The 17,970-nt window shown below is 38.5% G+C and overlaps 1 protein-coding gene across 7 annotated transcripts in view; it reads right to left on the bottom strand.

Moving 5' to 3' along the window:
- thrb (thyroid hormone receptor beta) overlaps nt 1-12,454 on the bottom strand; it is a 104,961-nt gene extending 92,507 nt beyond the window's left edge. For 6 of the 7 annotated variants that reach the window (XM_018701238.2, XM_051078860.1, XM_018701236.2 and 3 more), the window contains exon 1: nt 12,057-12,454. The gene's annotated coding sequence lies outside the window, so the exon portion shown is untranslated. The remainder of the gene's footprint in view (nt 1-12,056) is intronic. The other variant, XM_018701243.2, reaches the window with a different exon arrangement.
- Nucleotides 12,455-17,970: the final 5,516 nt, after the last annotated feature.

Genomic DNA, 17,970 nt, shown 5'->3' with positions numbered 1-17,970 from the left:
GTGTAGTGGTTGGTATTCAGGCCAAAAGGTATTGTGTAATCAGACCAATAATTTTTTTTTGCACATGCTGAGTCATTTAAAAGATGTGTCCACTTGCTGGAGATGGGGTGGACACCATTGCTGTTATCTTTTTTTAAAGTAAACAATTAATCAAATGACTATGAATTGATGGTGCTCATGGTGATGACCCCTTAGAAAGTGAATTCTAATTATTAGGCTGCATAAAAAGCATTAAGCTAATGCTAATATTAATCCAAGCATCAATAGTTTAAGATAGGAGATAGCTATAGGTAGTTAAAGCTGCACTAATAAATATTTTTGTATTTACAATGGATCAAATGACTGTGTTATGTGCCACTCTTAGAGACCAACCCACAGAGGATTATCACACAACTTCCCTTCCTGTCTATGGAGGGTTTCAGTTTAGTTTGGAAAAAAAAAAAAAAATCAATGATGGTGTTATGACCCTGGGTCATAATCTGTCTTATTAGTAGTATTGATTTCTGTCTGTTTTTGTTGCTTTTCATCGGTTCCTGTGATTTTTCTTTAAGGAAGCTGAGTTGTGATGGGGGCAGTTTATAGGACGATAGGCTGATGGTGCCGATTTTTAAAATGCTTCCTGGAGATGATGGATGTTTCGCCTTTTTCCTGACTCCCAACTGGTCCATGCCTTGTTCTTTCGTCGACTGATCTAAGTGTGTGTGGAAATGTAAATAGTGTAAATCATTGCCTAAAAGCAGTCCAGGTAACTGAACTAGCTAGCTAACTTTTTGTTGTAAACCAAATTTTCTCCTGTTTATGTTAGGGAGTTAGGTACGATCGCTGTATTTTATTTTGTTTTCTTTCATTGTCCAGGTAAAGTGGTGGACCCTTTAATAGATTCTTTTGTTTGTTATTTTGGCCGTGCTCACCCCGACATCAATTTTTACCTGAGTTAACAAATAAATCAGCCACAGTCACTTGGGACACTGGTCACCCATGGAAGTGTGGAGAGGGGACGTCACTATTAATGCTATGGCTATTAATCGCTATTAATGCTAAGGCATAACAGATGCTTATTGAAGGAAGATGTCGCAACACATAGTGTATTGCATCCTACTGCATATGGGGCTGGATAGCCACAGATCGGTCAGAGTGCCCATGCTGGTCATAATGTTTTAGCTCATCTGTATACATTTTTCATACATCACAGAACAATCTGCTGAAGAACCTTAAGAATTGTAGCTAAGATTCTAGGAGAAAAAACACCCTCTGGCTCATGAAAATAATCCAAAAAATAAGTGAGTATCTTGGTTAAGTCCCCTTTTGCGTTTGTCATTATAACAGAACTCTTAAGGTGTTACCTAAAACCATCTCTACTTTTTGATTCTGTTTTTACTATTTTGTATTTATTTGTGTGTGTATCTTTTCATCCTAATGATTAACTAAAGGTCACAGCATTAAAAATTAAGCAATGTCTTTTCTAGTAAAGATCTTAGTAATGTATAAATCAGTTTCTAGGAAACACTTGTAACAACATATAATCAAAAGGCATCAGCTATATATACAAGATGCAGTACATCGTAACTGCTGAAGATAAGGGCATCCTGCTCATATATCATGTAACCTGATCACAAAATTCTTTTTCGATTTCAGCTCCTCTCCCACTCTCTCTCCCTCATCATTTCTTGTCTGAAACTCTGACCTACAGCAAAATGCCCCCAAAATAATCTTAATAATAACTTGCAAAATAACAATTTAAGGGGCAAATCAATATATATATTAAACCTAACTGCCAATACTATCTAAATATAGCTACAGTATTACTTTGTTTACCATATATGTTTTATATTCATATATGCATATGTGCCTCAGAATTCGTAACATACACTTAAGAATGAGAAGGAAGTATCCAGTTACACAACCTAACTGCCATTAACTGACAATATCTACATAACAAAAGGCATATTATGTAATCTGAAATATACTGTGTAATTTTTTCCAGTAATTTAATCTGTATTATTAAACAAGATTCATGTCAAATATAACAGCCATACCTCACATAACCTATTTTATCATTTAATATCCATGCATAGATTTTAGTTGTTTCAGTTCTTCACAGCAATTACTGGGTTTAATCTTTTAGAAACAACTAGTTTCTAAAAACATGGTTACATGTAGCAACCTGTTTTAATGTAGTGATGGGTAAATCTCCACATGATAAAAACTTGAGTTATAACCAGGCCAAGTTTGAACTTGCAAACAGCTGGTCTAACAGACCAGTTGTATCCAAGCATTCTGGCCAGAGTGGTGGCAACACCAAAAGCACACATAATCACAGCTGTTTGGAGACAAACTGTTGCATTGGTCAAACTTCTAGTAACTGCAGAGGATGTGGCAGCAGGGTAAGAAAGTTGGCATGAGCATCAAACTGAAACTAACAGGACAAAGAATGCATAATAACTGTGAAATCCAAACAACAACAATGCCATAGTATAACCCAATCCATACCAAGTTATCAGCTGAATGTGAGTTCGGAGAGATAAGGTTTCAGAGTGTTTTAAAGATTAGATGTGTAAATTATACATCCTCAGGCTGTAAAGTTGAGCTCAAAGTTTAGTCTTTAATGTAGACATTACACAGCAGAGGTCTGTACTTTAAATTAAAAAGACTATGTATTGTGAGGTAGCCTGCATTTCAAACAGAATATATATATCTAAATCACAATGACAGAGATCCCCTAGCTATAGACATGACTGGGTGTGTGTCAGGTGTAACAAAGACAGCACAATGTTTAGGACTTGAAGGAGGGTTGTTACTGTGCTACTGAAATAACTGCACATCACATCATATTTACAATATATCTTCCTGTTTATGAAAGTCCCTTGGTTAGGCCTATATACTGCTTAATAAGTACTCCAGATTACTGCTACCAGTAATATTTACAGTCCAGTTGCTTAGCCAGTTTTCAGTGATGCCAGCTGACGAAAAGGTCAAAAGGAGAGGCATCACTTATCTGTCGATAATACCTTATTATAGCTATATTATTAATATTTTATCAGTGTGTATGTCTTCTTTCACTAACTGACCTTTACAGCCTTGTTGGGTTTATAGTCGCATTCTTGCAAACTATTGTTAACTTTCTAAAAAGAAAGGTTTTCGTTGAAGAGGTTAGCATGCTCAATTAAATTACAGACTAGAAGCTTAGTGGTGGTGATGCTGAAGTCATGTGACCATAATGTCATTTATAGCCAAACATTAGCTTTTTACTTTTGATGATTATATTTTTAAAAAGTGGTGTTCCTTTGTGAAGATTATCTTGATGAACAAAACCTTAAAGTATCATAAGCTTGTGGTAGCTACAGGGGCTATTTCCTGCAGTAATCCAAAACCCAATTAAAAATATGGCTGAGGACCAGGGTGATGCTATCTTCTTGGCTGGCCTATAAAAATTAGTCATCTTTGCACCACTCTATAATAGTAGTATAACAAAAAGGCGGGGAAAGTGTAAATCTCACTGGATGTTTAATGCACTAAAATTGTGTTTTGTTTCCTTGACAAAGACTGATCTCCCTATCTTAGTTTGTTTATTATACTTTCGGAAATTTTCTTTGTGTCTGTGGCAAAAACAAAAACCACCACCACTGCAATAACATTGCATCAACAGACACCCAAGTGTTCCACAACAACATCACCCGCAATCAGGAATTTAGTACAACAGTGCAGGCTAATGTCTTCAAGATTTGTTTAACAAAGCTATACTCTAAGATACAAAAGATCTCTGGGCCTATATCTCTATCCCTATATCTACATCCTGATCTTTACAACAAAGCACCCTGCTCTTTATTGCCTTAGTTTTTACTGAGGTTCAATTCCAGCATGTTTTTAGGAGATTATTAACTGTAACTAAAAGTACAAACTAAATATATCTTTTAAATCAGAAAACAGAACAGGGGATGAATATTTCTGTCAGCCCCGAGCGGTGCCTGCAGGTCCCCAACTCAGTCTCTACAAAGCATGGTGGCCTGTACCATGCATCAGGTTGAAGACCTCTCCTTTCTACTTAGTGCTGCTTCTCTAGCTGGAGCTAGAAGCTGATTAGTCTAACCAAGCAATAAGCCTGGAAGCTAGGGAAACAGCTAGTCTCACTGGAAGCATCTCCCTCCCACTAATTTTTACATTTTGCTTGTGTGCATTTTAAACAAACAAGCTACAACATATTAATTGATGAGCTATAGCAGGATTGACAGGAATAGTTTTTCACTTTGTGTAGTCAAGCTAGCTGTTTCCCCCTGCTTTCAGTGTTTAAGCTAAGCTAGACTGAAACTGAAACAGGCGTATTTCATAAAACATTAAACCAATCCTTTAAAAAATGTAATATATTACCTAAAGTTTTTTAAAACTCTCAAAATATCTATATCACTATTGTACTGCAAAATCTAGTATTAATTTGATATAACTGATGCAACTGAGGCCAAAGTATCCTTAATATATTAGTGTCACACTAAAACACTGGAGCCCACATTCCCATAATGCAACTTGATAACACCTTTTATTAGACCCACTCTTCCAGGAGTTTCAAACTCTAAACTCCATCCAAAGTTTGTAACACACATTTTCTGTTAAAATGTGTAAGTCTCAATATCTAAGCTCTAAACAAAAGCATCTCCAGAGTCACACAAGACATAACAGCTGTTTTCACAGGCTCAGCAGTGCTCTTTATCACTAGTAAACTGATCTCCATGTGTGAAATCGTCAGATTTCCCTTTTAAGTTGCCTTAATGTTCAAACTTTGCCTTCCTGATTACCTGTTGGCTTTCCTGTCTGTCTGCATGTTTATCTGAGAACAGTTTGTTTGATTCAGTTCACCAGTTGCCAACTGTAATACTGCCTCAATAGCAATGTGAACTGCCTTTAAACGCAGTCTACTGTGTGTGGGTGTGAGTGTTCGGGTCCCCTTACCTGCACCCTGTCACTCGAACCCTAACAACTGACTCAGCTTGATTTCACAAACAATAGTTCAGCCTAACACGTGCAAAATGCATGAGAGGTTGATTGCAGCCATTCTAAGTCTTTATCTGAACAACTGGATTTCCTAAGCAACATCTCTTTCCTTGTAAGACCCACTGCTGGTAGCTTAAAAATTATTTCACAACCATTATTGAATATTGCAAAGTGCAAGATAAATTAATGTGATTGCTGCTGTTAGCAGTATAAGTACTTTGTGGGGGATTTGTAGGGTTAATTATAGATGATCTCAATTATATAATCATGAATGTCACTTTACTGTAATAGTCCATGTTTAAGTCACAACTAAATACTTCCACATGTGGCAGGGAAGTGATTGTGGTTCACTGATGAGTCACAGTGAGTTGATGAAATATGTGGTAGATATGCTGGGAGCTTTGGATGTAATTGAAGGAGCAGGAACAACTGTATAATATGACCAAGACTTTATACAGAGCCCCTTACTGAACCCATTAATAAATCAGACAAGTTAGTTCAATAATTCATATGGAAATAAAAATTTGTTTCCTGTAACCATCAATTGGTTGGGGAAAAAAATGGAACTAAATTCATACAGTTTTGTGTTTTACTAGCTCATTCATTTTTTTAATCAATCGAATTTTCTTTTCTGCTCCTTAGAACAGAGACAGAAAAGCAGGCACATGAGAACAGCTTTACTGGGAATCCCACTGTATTAAAGTACTGTATATGTGAGCACAGAGAGTAGGAGAGTATCAGCTGACACTGGGCAGAATGCAAATACGACGTAATGGCATCATGAATATGTTTATTAGCGATTTGAGCGTTGAAAGTTGTCGTTTACAGCAGCTCCACAACAACTCACAAGTTCTCAGTTTCACACACTGACCATACACGGTCCAGCCATGTAGTAGGTTTTTGACCTAGTCTTGTTTTGGTCTTGGCACACTTCTAAACATTTAGCTATTCCCCACTTTCCTCAAATAACATTAAGAATTTTAATTCACTCAACTTGAAAATAACATAGGAAACTATCCATCCAGCACCACTGTGACTAGACAGATCAGACAGTGACTAGCTATCGACTTTAATATTGGACTTTAATACAATGAATATTGGAAAGTTATTTTACAGAGAAGAACACAGGAATTGGTGGAATAGTGCTGCCTTAGTCAGTTAGTTTGTTGGCAATACAACAGATGTAAGTTGCTTTTCTTCTTGCTAATGTCTATAAAAACTGTATTGATAATGGTCCAAAAATAATGTGAAAATTGGTATTTTCACAACGGCCAAACATCCCAACCAATCCCCAGATAGATGGTGTAACACATGTAATTTGCTAAAAGCTAAAGCTACAAAGTGTATTTAGTTTTAAGTAACTCTTTAAGATAACTTTTTCCCTAGAACTACACCAGCAAGTGCAGGAGATGTTGGGTATCCATATATTGTGTACTACTTAAACATCACTGTATACAACTTTTCTTTAATAGAAGTTAAAGCATTTTATCCTGGAAGGTAATACAAACAAAAGTAGCTGGCTAGAACTCACTGAGAATGTACAGACATCCCATACTGACTGACCATGAATAATTAATATTTCCTTTAATTAGCTGTACTGTACCTGTATTATTTATCCATCCATCCTTCCATTATCTATACCCTTTATTCTTGAGGGTTGGTTGGGGGCAGGGGGGTTCTGGCCCTGTTAGGCGAGAGGCAGGGTACACCCTGGACATATCGCCAGTCAATCTGGGCTGACATATACAGACAAACAACTATTCACACTCACATTCACACCTATGGTCAATTTAGAGTCACCAATCAACCTAACCTGCGTGTCTTTGAACTGTGGGAAGAAGCCGGAGTACCTGGAGTTGGCAAGTGTGTTGACAGGCACAAGCACACTCCACATAGGTTCCAAGGGTTTGAACCCACAACCTTCTTGTTGTGAGGTGACAGTGCTAACCACAGTGCTAACTGCATCACTGTACTTTTTATTGATATATTAAGTAATGACTTATCTTTACTTATCTGATAACCTTATACCGCCTTTGGTCAGTTTTGAAGCTCCACATCATACTGTGATTGCTGTAGCATAAAGCACTCGTACATAGAGGTGTGCAATTCTGTATTTGGTAATACTTCAGATATTACCACAATGTGATGCTATACAATTTTCTCAGCACAGTACAATATAATTAATTCCTATATCAATTCAGCATTAATGGTAAGATCTAGATTTCCTACTACTAATTAATTGATAATTATTTCAGGCCTTTTTCAAGCAAAAATGCCAAAATGTGACAAATAGCTTGTTTTTCTGTCATATATGACTATAATTGAATATCTTAATGTTTGACAGTGTTATCTGAAAACATTAGCGTGGCCTCAGTGAAATTGTGAATGTTGTTTTGTAAACAATTGGCATAATAACTGAAATAATCGATAGCTGTAGCCCTACTGTAATGAAGCAATACTATCAACACCTCTATGTTACCATGTCTTACACATGACTGACCACCTTAAACCATAAAGCCAACAACAGCATTCAAGATTTGATTTAGTCATTTCACAATATGGATTATAATATGTAGGTGATACTGATGTCATGGCAGCTTTATACCTTAACAAATGATGTACTGAACCAAACTGATGTATGCTGAATTCTGCTAATTCTGTTTGACAAGATAAATTCATACCACACATCACTTCCTTCAGAAGATTCTCTAGTAATAGCAATAGGTGAGCCCTGTGCAGCTATGAGCAGGTCCGCCTGTGCTGGCAAGTAAACACACACTTGCCAAATTACATAGCCAACAGCCTCTCACAGTATCGCCTGGCTTTGGCAGTGCTTATACAGTCCCCCCCCCCCCCAAAAAAAAATCCTACTATTGCAATATCCCAATACGTTAACACATTCAGATGACAACCCCCTAAACATTTTATGCATGTGCTGCCATGAATCGTCCAGTTCCAGTGAAAATAGTGAAAAAATATATATAATCAAAATATTCTAGAGCACAAGGTAACATCTCAGAACGTCTTGTTTTGATCAACCAACAGTCCAAAAGCAGAAAATTCTCACATTTACAAACCTGGAACCATAAAATCTTATCATTTTGCTTGAAAAGTGCTGACTTACTGTTGTCAGAGTACTTGCCATTAAATTTTATTTCAGTCAGCTATCCATTAAATTGACTCATTGTTGACGCTCTGCATTAGACAGTGTACACTTGAAGTAAGGTAGGCCTACATAACAATTAATGACCCATTGTAGATACCATATATGAAAGATATACAGCTTTACATTAAGAAAATATAACTAGCTTTGATGGTTTCCTTCAGTATTTTCTATAGCATCTGTGGAGATGCCACAGTGCAGCTGCAGCAGATAGAGTCATGAGGCTTGGGACAGGTCTATGAATAATGCTATGTTAAGTGTAGAATACCAACAGTATGTACAATATACGGTTGGAGGACAACCTGCTACAGCCCTTTATGCTGAATCAGCCCTACCTTTGCAGGGTTTAATTAGTTTTAAAAATTCACTTCCTATGGATAAACACTGAAGCCCTGTATATCCACACATGGGCTTTCTCTTATTTAGATTTCTGGTCATTTTTAACTATATATTTTAACAAAATGAAGTATTTAAGTCATCAGACATCTGGATCTTAAGTTATTAGAGATACAAGCTGAGCAAACATTAATGGCAGCTCGGCTCACAGCTTCCTTCTGTGTTTTTACCTGTTTTAATCACTTGTCTGTTTGGCCTGTTTGTTTTGAGAGACGACGACATCAGCTGATAATTTGGCTCCTGGTAAAAACCTATTGAACAATATGACACTGAAGGAATCCTAACTGGGAGAAGCTGACTGTAATGATAGCAATGGTGGTGAAGACAACAGCTCCCATGATCCCACACACCAAACTCCACCTTTTGTTACTGTTTTTATTGAAAGACTGCTAACAGCAGAAAATTGCATATTGTGCATTTAACAAGTGCAATAAGGCAGAAAAGTGAGGTCGATGTCAATCAAGCTGTGTCTGCACACGCCCACAGTTTCCTTAGAAAGGTCTTATCAGACTAAATAAGTGAAAACAACTGTGTGGGTTTATTATGAGTGTGTAGGGGCTTTAATATTTACTACCCTCAATCTACAGGCCCACGTGTTAAAACTTGTACAGCTGACAATAGTAGTGTAATGATTCATTTGTTGCATCCATGCATGAACTATAAATTATACCAAATGAAAAGATCATGCTCTAAATCTAATGATCTTCTGGCCATATAGTCAATGAGAATACACCCATCCATCCATTATATATACCGCTTATCCGTCAAGGATCACCGGGGTGCTGGAGCTATCCAGCTGACACTGAGTGAGAGCAGGGTACACCCTGTACAGATCACCAGTCCATCACAGGGCCAACACATATAGACAAACCATTCACACTCACATTCACACCTACAGATAATTTAGTCACCAACTAACCTGCATGTCTTTGGACTGTGGGAGGAAGCCGGAGCACCCGGAGAGAACCCACACAGGCACAGGGAGAACATGCAAACTCCACACAGGGGTTCACCCGGGGCTCCAACCCGGAACCTCCTTGCTATGAGGTGACAGTGCTAACCACTGCACCGCCATACCGTCCTGAGAATACATTGTTGGTAAATTGTACTGGAATTATGAGTCAAATCTTAGTTTTTGTAAATGAATGGAAAAGCAAAATATGTGCTTTTAAATCAAAGAACAAACTTAAGGAACTGATCTGCATCAGTTACTAATACATAAATTGATTAATGATCATTTATGATCATATATGAAATAGTAAAACAGTCTCTTATAAGCCTGGCTGCAAATAAAATGCCACAAGTTTAATTTGCACAATACCCATAGAGCTAAGATATGTCACTCACTATCCATCTCACTGCATGTGTTCTGATGCTGCTGGTTTCCCCTAATAGTTGACAAGACTTGTTATGTAGAATTGACAACTGTCATCATAGGGGTGGGGCGTCCACCTAGACTTGAAAGTAGTCAGACAAGTTTCAACAAACACATCAAAAAACAACTGAACAGCGAAAGCATTCAATATTAATGCTTTAGGCTATTTGCAAAATGTCTACTGCATGTAGACCAGTGACATTACTTTATAAACCTGCTGTATGCAACTTGCAGTAATCTATATTCTGCAGGCTGCAACACCACAAACATGAGCCTGCTCTGTGAGTTGGTGCTGTCCACACAAGCTCCCACAATTCAGTGGCAAATAGGCTGATGGAATGACCTTAAATACCCTCAGCTGAGAACTGATGCTGCCTTCAGTAGCTCCTTGGAAACTCCCTGTTTGCGTGATGTAAATATGACTTGTTATGTACAGTATTGCTTCTGGTTTGTAAAAAAAAAAATAAATAAAAAAAAAAAAAAAAGGAAAAGAAAAAAAGCCACTATCTATGTATCAAATGTACTTTTTTATGTATGTATGCATGCATAGTTTTTTAAACAACAAAAAACTAAAGACAAATAAACAATGCATGCATATAAAAATGTTGAATGAAAAAAGTTAAACGCATTTTTTCTTGAAATTAAAAATTGATATGATACTTGTGTGACAGGTTGTATTTTTTATCACCTCCTAATGAAATCAGAACAGATGATGGCCAAAGTCTACTGCTGTGATTCATCAGTACGTTTTTGAAATTCTTGACATTTCTGGTCATGTGTCTTTTTTTGGCACTGCCGTGAACATTACGATTTTTTTGAATCCCGTAAACATTACTTGTAACGCCAGCTAGCGTCACAGTTTCGATGCTACCCGCCCCATAAACCTCATATCTCGACATCCAGACAAAAAAAAAGAGTCTCCCACTAACACAGACTGCTGGGTCGTTCATGCGCAAGTACACTTGTATTTTCTGACAGCCTTTGAAGGCATCATTTTATGCTCATACGGTAACCATGTATGTATTATCCATGACGGTAACATGCCACCTATCATACTACAAACTACGGAAGGGCAAAAAGTACAGTTTATAAACGTGTTAATACGCCTCGCTAACTTTACAGTCACAATCAAACCTTTCCCAGACCGAGAGCTAATGTCAGATGAAGCTTAAGCTAACGACTCAGAATTGTGTTGCAATGTCAGAACTGTGATGTTCACAAATCCAACCTCTCGGGTTACTAATGCACTGCTTATTTTACATGCTAGATGTTGATCAAGCGCAGTGAAGTTCATGTTGCCAAAGCGAAAGCAGTGGTTACATCAGAAACTGTGAGATGAAATATGTATTTGACATGTCGTCGAGGCCACAGAAGTAAAAGTGATCCAGACCCTGCCAGACGAGTATTATCATCAAGCTGGTAGTATGCCTTAGGGCCCAAGGCTATGGGGGAAACGATAACTTGGGCCCATAAAACTCCCTCAAGTCCTCATAAAAGCTAGCCCGGGTACATGCTGGTCTCTTGTACTTGACAAAACCTCCACCAAAATATATGTCAATTTAAACTGCTCGCGCTTTTTGTTAAGATTAAAAATCCACAACAACAACTTGGAAAGTAAGTTTCCGTATTGTTACGAGCCAGTGTTCAATTCGGCGTGAATAAAACACACCAGTAATAAGATAATATTCAAACTTTTTTGATAAATTCACCCTTTTTCCTGCCATCTCATACTGACAAATACACCATCGTGGGCGTACGGGAGAAGCGTTGACCAATTATAAAGTTCATATATTCTGGTAATAAAGTACTGTTTGACAGATAAATTCTACCCCCGAATTGTCAAAAAGACTCAATCAATTCTGGAAAGGTCTAAGTCATGTTCACCCGTGGGTGAACCGTCTGCCGATTAGCAAGGCAGCACTGAATTGCTGAAATTTTGAATGCAGTTCAGCAAACGCGACTCCCTCCGTAGGACATGAAACACACATTACTGGCTAAAAGCGTGAACATTAATATGAACATTTAGCTTAGGAAGCGCAATGTACGCCCACCTAGCTGCTATACTGTCAAGCACCCAGTTTGCGAAGACGCTGTCACTGGCTAGACTGTTGTCAAAAATACCCAGAAAATGAAACATACCGCATATGCAAGACGAAGCTCGTATCCAAAAATTATTTGGAGTCCCAGTGTCTGTGCATTCCTCCTCAGCTGGAACCAGTGTTGATCTCCGTCGGCTAAACTGACCGGGACACAGCGCCAGGGTTTAACCTGAAATGACCCGCGCTAGTGCAAATCAGGCGAGGGCTATGCGTGTGTGTCTGCGTGTGTACTGTATCCGTGTGTACGTATGGGCTAACAGTGTATGCGGCTGTGAGAGTCTGTGCTCTGGACGCAAAAAAACTTCAACATGGAGCCCAAAACAACCCTTAAAAACGGCACACTAACTTGCAGCGCTCCGACTGATCGCTACGGGGAATCAGAGAGCCGAATCTCGGGCAGGAACCGAACAAAATAAGCCTCGCCCTAATTACAAACTCCCAAGTTTTTTTTTTTTTTTTTTTTTTTCGATGGCGGTTGGCTGTTTTTACAGTAGGCCTGGTACATGCCGACAGGGCAGGAAACATACTGCTCCAACTTACTGTGTGTTTGCGTGTGCTCAAGGAAAGCAGAGGGGATTTAGATGAATTAATAATAATAATAATAATAATGCTGATGTATTGTTTATTATAACACTATGTAATCATTGTATTTCCTTATCCATTTAAATCACATAGCCCAATTTATTTTATTGTATTTTTTCAGATTTTGTGATCCACACGTGCCTGTGCTCATTCACGTATGTTCAAGTCCTGACAAAAATAATTTAGGTCATCAAATTGTTAGTCTAATGGGAATGCTGAATGCACTAAAATTCAACTGTCCTTTTGAATAGCTGGGTCTGCAATGATAATGTTATATAGTATGTTTTTTGTTTGTTTGTTTTTTAAACCTGCACAGTCTGTCCCACCAGTCTCTCATTTCCTTGCCCAGTTTCTTACAGCAGTCTCTGCTAAATTGGCTCTGAACTCGTGGCAGAATTACAGCTTGCAGGTAAATTATTAGTGGAAGGTTTCAAAGTCTTCTGGCAGCAATTTGTAAATGTTCCTGTCATGCGTACAGTACCTTGGATGGCGCTGATCACTTGGTGCGGGCCTGTTCACTTACCTTATATCACCTTTGCTTTTGTGTACTGTATGTTTAACTTGGATGTTTTCCAAATGTGTTAAAGGGCAGTAGTTTGGCTGCTTTTGTGTAGGAGTGGATGTCTGCGTCTCAAGCACCAAATTGTGTCTGATACTAACATTACAAAGAGGCCTACTGTAGATTATCTACAGCTCTGAGAAATTTCAGATCCAACAAATGTATGACATGAAAACTTGTCTGTAGTTTGGTTAAAAGCAGTTTAAACCAGAAGGCTGCAATCTGATAATAATCTTGCATTGTGTTTTAAATTCAGAGAATTCCAGGTGATTGTGATAAAATCTTGTTGATTTTTTTAACAGCTCGTACGGAATGTGCAAGACCAGTTTGTATTCAAATAGAGGTGATTCACAAACCACAATAACATTAGTAAGAGAAAAGTAAGAGTGTAGAATAACGTCACAATGTGCCATGTCTTCATGTTTAAATCACATACATATGCTGTTGAGGTTAGTGTTAGTGGGAAGTAACTGTTTCTCTGCCTTGCCTCTTTTACCATGTATTTCTCCCTGTCGATGCAAAACTGAGTCTCTGAAGAAACCCTTGCTCTTTGATTCTCAGGGACTGACACCAAAGCCTGAGTTTGGTTGGAGTGTTGATGTTTTTAGTAGTTGACACATTTTCTGCTGTCAAACTACATCACAGATGAACTGGAAAATATCTCAACATTATGTCATATTGCCTATGATAGACTGATGGAATAAGAACAGCACACAACACAAACATAATGGTAAAAGCAAGATGCAGTCGAGCAACAACTGCTGTTTTTCAAAATTTCATATGAATATTGTTATATTGAGGTGGATTTTTGAGAGATATTTAAGCAACCTGAAAATTGAAGGTATACCACACACACATGCACACACATCTTTATAATATAATTTGTGAGGGAGAAGACAGGCAGGAAGATATCGCTGTGACATGCCAAACCAAGGCTGCATAAATCACATGACCTGTTGTATGCAGGAAAAATGTAGAACCTGTTTGCATAAAGTGTACTTACTCCTTAAAAGTACATTGTGTACTGATCCAGTGATCATAGCACTTTCAAGGTCATATGAATGTAACAGGGCAAATTAGTTCTTATTCCATGATCTGCATGTCATGTCGAGTTTTCCTACAGTACCACCTTCCTTGTTGGCAACTTTGCAAATGTTATTGAAGCCACATCAATACATATTTTTATATCAACATTGGATCAAGCGAGTAACAACAAACTCTCCAACTTGAAGGTTTCAACCTCTTTCAGTCTGTTTTGGTTGTATAGCACATTTGCTGTTTGGCTTAGTCTCACAACTGTCAATACCCAGGTTCTATCAGCAGCAACCTGGTTGTGATAAAGAAAAAAGAAATCTAAACCTAATCCTACCTGCTGAGCACCAAACAGACAGACAAAGTTGGTGGTTAGCTGATGAAGAAAGTCAAACATTTAGCAACTACATATTTTTCTGAGGAGTTAGTGGAGAGAAAAAGTGAGTTAAATATGTAAATGTGTGGGCTATTTGTCAGGAGATCAGAAGCATAACTACAATGGAATGTTAATTTTGCACTGTGTTGGCACTGACAACGTAAGCTGACAAGTAATGCTTTCTTCTTCTAATTACTCATTTATATGACAGAGACAAGATGCCTTCCCTTGTGTCTCCTCTCCTTTGTCTTCTCTGTGTGTGTGTGTGTGTGTATGTATTGGAGGTTTGGTGCAGCCCTGGGCTCCTTGCAGTATATCTACCCTGGCTCTTCATCCACCCTTCACCAGATTGTTCTGCCTTATAAGTGGTATTTAGATCTCAGTCGGTCAGTATCTCCTGAGTTATATTCTCTACTGTTTCTACAGTGTGTGTTCTAAACTCCTTGCTAGTCAGCCTCCAGCATCCCTCTCCTATTTCCCCCTTACAAGTCTCTCAACATTCTCATCTACATCTGGTCTCTGTGGTTCCAGCCCTCCTGGGGATTCCTACATCCCCAAACCTCATGGACGGTTGTGCACATAGTTTTTCAGCAACAACCTAACACCTCCCAGATAGATAAATCTCTCATTGTTTTTGCTACAACACTGTGGGAGCAAGACTCCCATTTTTTGTCACTCTTGTCAGAGTTGTTTATCTCAGAAATAAGAAAGGTTTTTGATCACCCTGTGAGAGGAAGAGAGGCTGCTAACTGGCTACCCTCACTCCACCAGGGCAATAGGCCCGTGGTGGAGTACACTGTACAACTTAGGATCCTGGCAGCTGAAAGCAGCTGGGATGAAACATCTCTCTAAGGGGTGTTTGTTCATGGTGTCACTGAAAATTTTAAAAAATCGCCAGCAGCTTGAGATGAACCAGCTAATTTAGACTTCCCCAATTCATCATCTTGGCCAAGATGTGAGCTGTGACTGAGAGGCCTGACCCCTGTAACAGGAAACAGCTCCAGCACTTTCAGGGATTCTCTATTTTTTAGATCTGTAACAAGAGTAAGGTTGCATCTCCTCTAATAAAACTCACTTCTCCCACTATTCCCTCCACCTGGTCATCAGAGGCAGACGACCATAACTCCAACACCAATTCAGCGACAGGTATGTCACCACCTATGATAAATCTGGGCTTCGCTCTGTGGCTAGGATCAGCACCTGACTGACCACCACTGTTCCCCTGCTCCCTCCTACACCCCTGCTCAGAAGGTGTGGCTCGAATGCCATAAGTTGGCCCCCCCACTACACCGGACTTTGAGGTTGAAAAAATGATCAACCCCGCCTCTGTTAAAATGACCTGCCTCCTTCAAGGTGCACCCCTGCCTGCCTCCAACAATTCCTTGTGCCTTCTAGCCCAACCCCTTCCTCAACCACGGATCATCGATGACCGCCCTGCCTGCACAGTCCATTGGATTCTGTTATGTTTGCAGTGTCAGCTCATTGCACAGATATTTGATATTTCTGTCATTGCAAACTGTTCCTGGTCACTCTTTAAGTTATTATGCTATCCATGATGTTTGTTGGTTATGTGGTGAAACATTGTCAGCCAAATCCTCTTTTAATGTCTCAGTTATTTAATATCAATTTAATAGTTTCTCAAAAGAACATTGCCAAGATTGTCAGTGCTCAGTACTATGGACACACTGTTGTCATTGTGCCATTTCTGTTGATAATTTTTAAAGAATCAATAGGTTATGTTTTAGAGAAACATTTAGAAACGTAACCTGTCTATAAGTTGAATCAAAGCTGTAATAGCCTTTATGAAAATATTGGTGACATTAGTGTTTCTCACATCTCCTACAGATTTTTCACAATGACTTTGATATTACTAGTGGGATATGTTCTAAAACACGTTAACTGTCTGATATGAGGTCCTCTGAGAGCTGATTCTGTAGATCTTGAGACTAACACTGAAGGACTCTCCACATTTACATCCAGGCTGGCATTTGTATATCATTCCTGCTCAATACAACTTACTCCTACTAGAGACTCCTTGAAACATGGTGAGGACCATTTAGTTGACTCTCAGTGCATTTAAACCAATCATTTGTGCTCAGGGAGAAGCTCAGAGGAGTGCAGGTTGAGAGTACCTGCAGATTATGAATCACCGGCAGACTGGAGTTACACAAACATCCCTCAGAGCTCTTTTCAGAGTCTGTCTTTTCAGAGCTCCAAAGTCTCAAACAAAAAAATCCAGATATCTCACCATCACAAAGTTTTTGATGTTTGATGAATAACTTCAGTTTTATATCATCATCAAGGTTATTTTCCCTGATGCCCTTGACTATAGGTTTTGTCAGTGAGAGTAATCAAGTGGAGTAAAAGAATGTGAGAGTCTCATTAGATAGTCCATGAGGAACCAACTTGGAATAGCAAAAATAAGGGGGTGAGAACTGTTTTTTTGGCTGGTACCTGCTGTCATCCAAGGAGAGGATGTTCAGATGATTCACTGTTGATGATGTATCAGAACAAGACTTTGTACCTGAAACTGACTAATTATGACTGACAGGGATGGTGGCCAGATTTAAATGAGGTACGGTTTTTACTTGTTATAGGCGCAGTCTCAGAACTTTTACCTAGTGTAGTCTCACCAATCTAAGGATTTACCAATTTATACTTGAATTTTTTCTGCTCAAATCATATTGGCTGTATGGTTTATGATTTAGATTGTAATATATATATATATATATATATATATATATATATATATATATATGTGTATATATTATATATATGTAAAGTTGTTATTGTTCCTCTTCCTATAATATAGCCCTGCTCTACAGTGCATAAGCCAGTGAAAGTGAAATATTAATTGGGTGCAGCAGTGAGTGAACAAACCCTGAGGTTGGAGAGCTACAGAGGCTCCGATGTTAATCATCATTAGCAAAGCAGTGCTGAAAACATTCAGCTGCAGCTTCTCATTTTAGCCAGTGAGTGTCGCTCTCAGTAGTTAAAATGAGTGGTGCGTGTTATCAGCTGTTACTAATTAATGTTAACTCCATCAGTAGCTTGATGACAAGTCTAAATTAAACTTGGCTGTTTTCGGTTTGTCAGCTCTTAACATGCTGTTGTCAGTACTCATCAAAGATAGTTTGTGAGGGAAGAGCCTCCTACTCTATAACACCACTGTAAAACCACAACTGAGTGTTTCTTTAGTTCCAACAGTCTAACAGAGCCTTCTTTCTAGTGGGCTGTGTCATGTCACTGTCAGGGGTAGCATCTCCCAACTCAACTTTCATATATTTTTGAACCATCACCTTGAGTGTATGTGCCACAAAGCTCATAAAAATGAGGTATGTGAGATGCAGCTTAACCCCTAAGTTAGTTAAATTGAGTATCATCGGTCATCATATCTGCAGATAT

The sequence above is a fragment of the Lates calcarifer genome, linkage group LG3 (genome assembly GCF_001640805.2).
Source record: "Lates calcarifer isolate ASB-BC8 linkage group LG3, TLL_Latcal_v3, whole genome shotgun sequence".
NCBI classification, from domain to species: Eukaryota; Metazoa; Chordata; class Actinopteri; family Centropomidae; genus Lates; species Lates calcarifer.
This window is presented reverse-complemented; position numbering and strand designations above follow the sequence as displayed.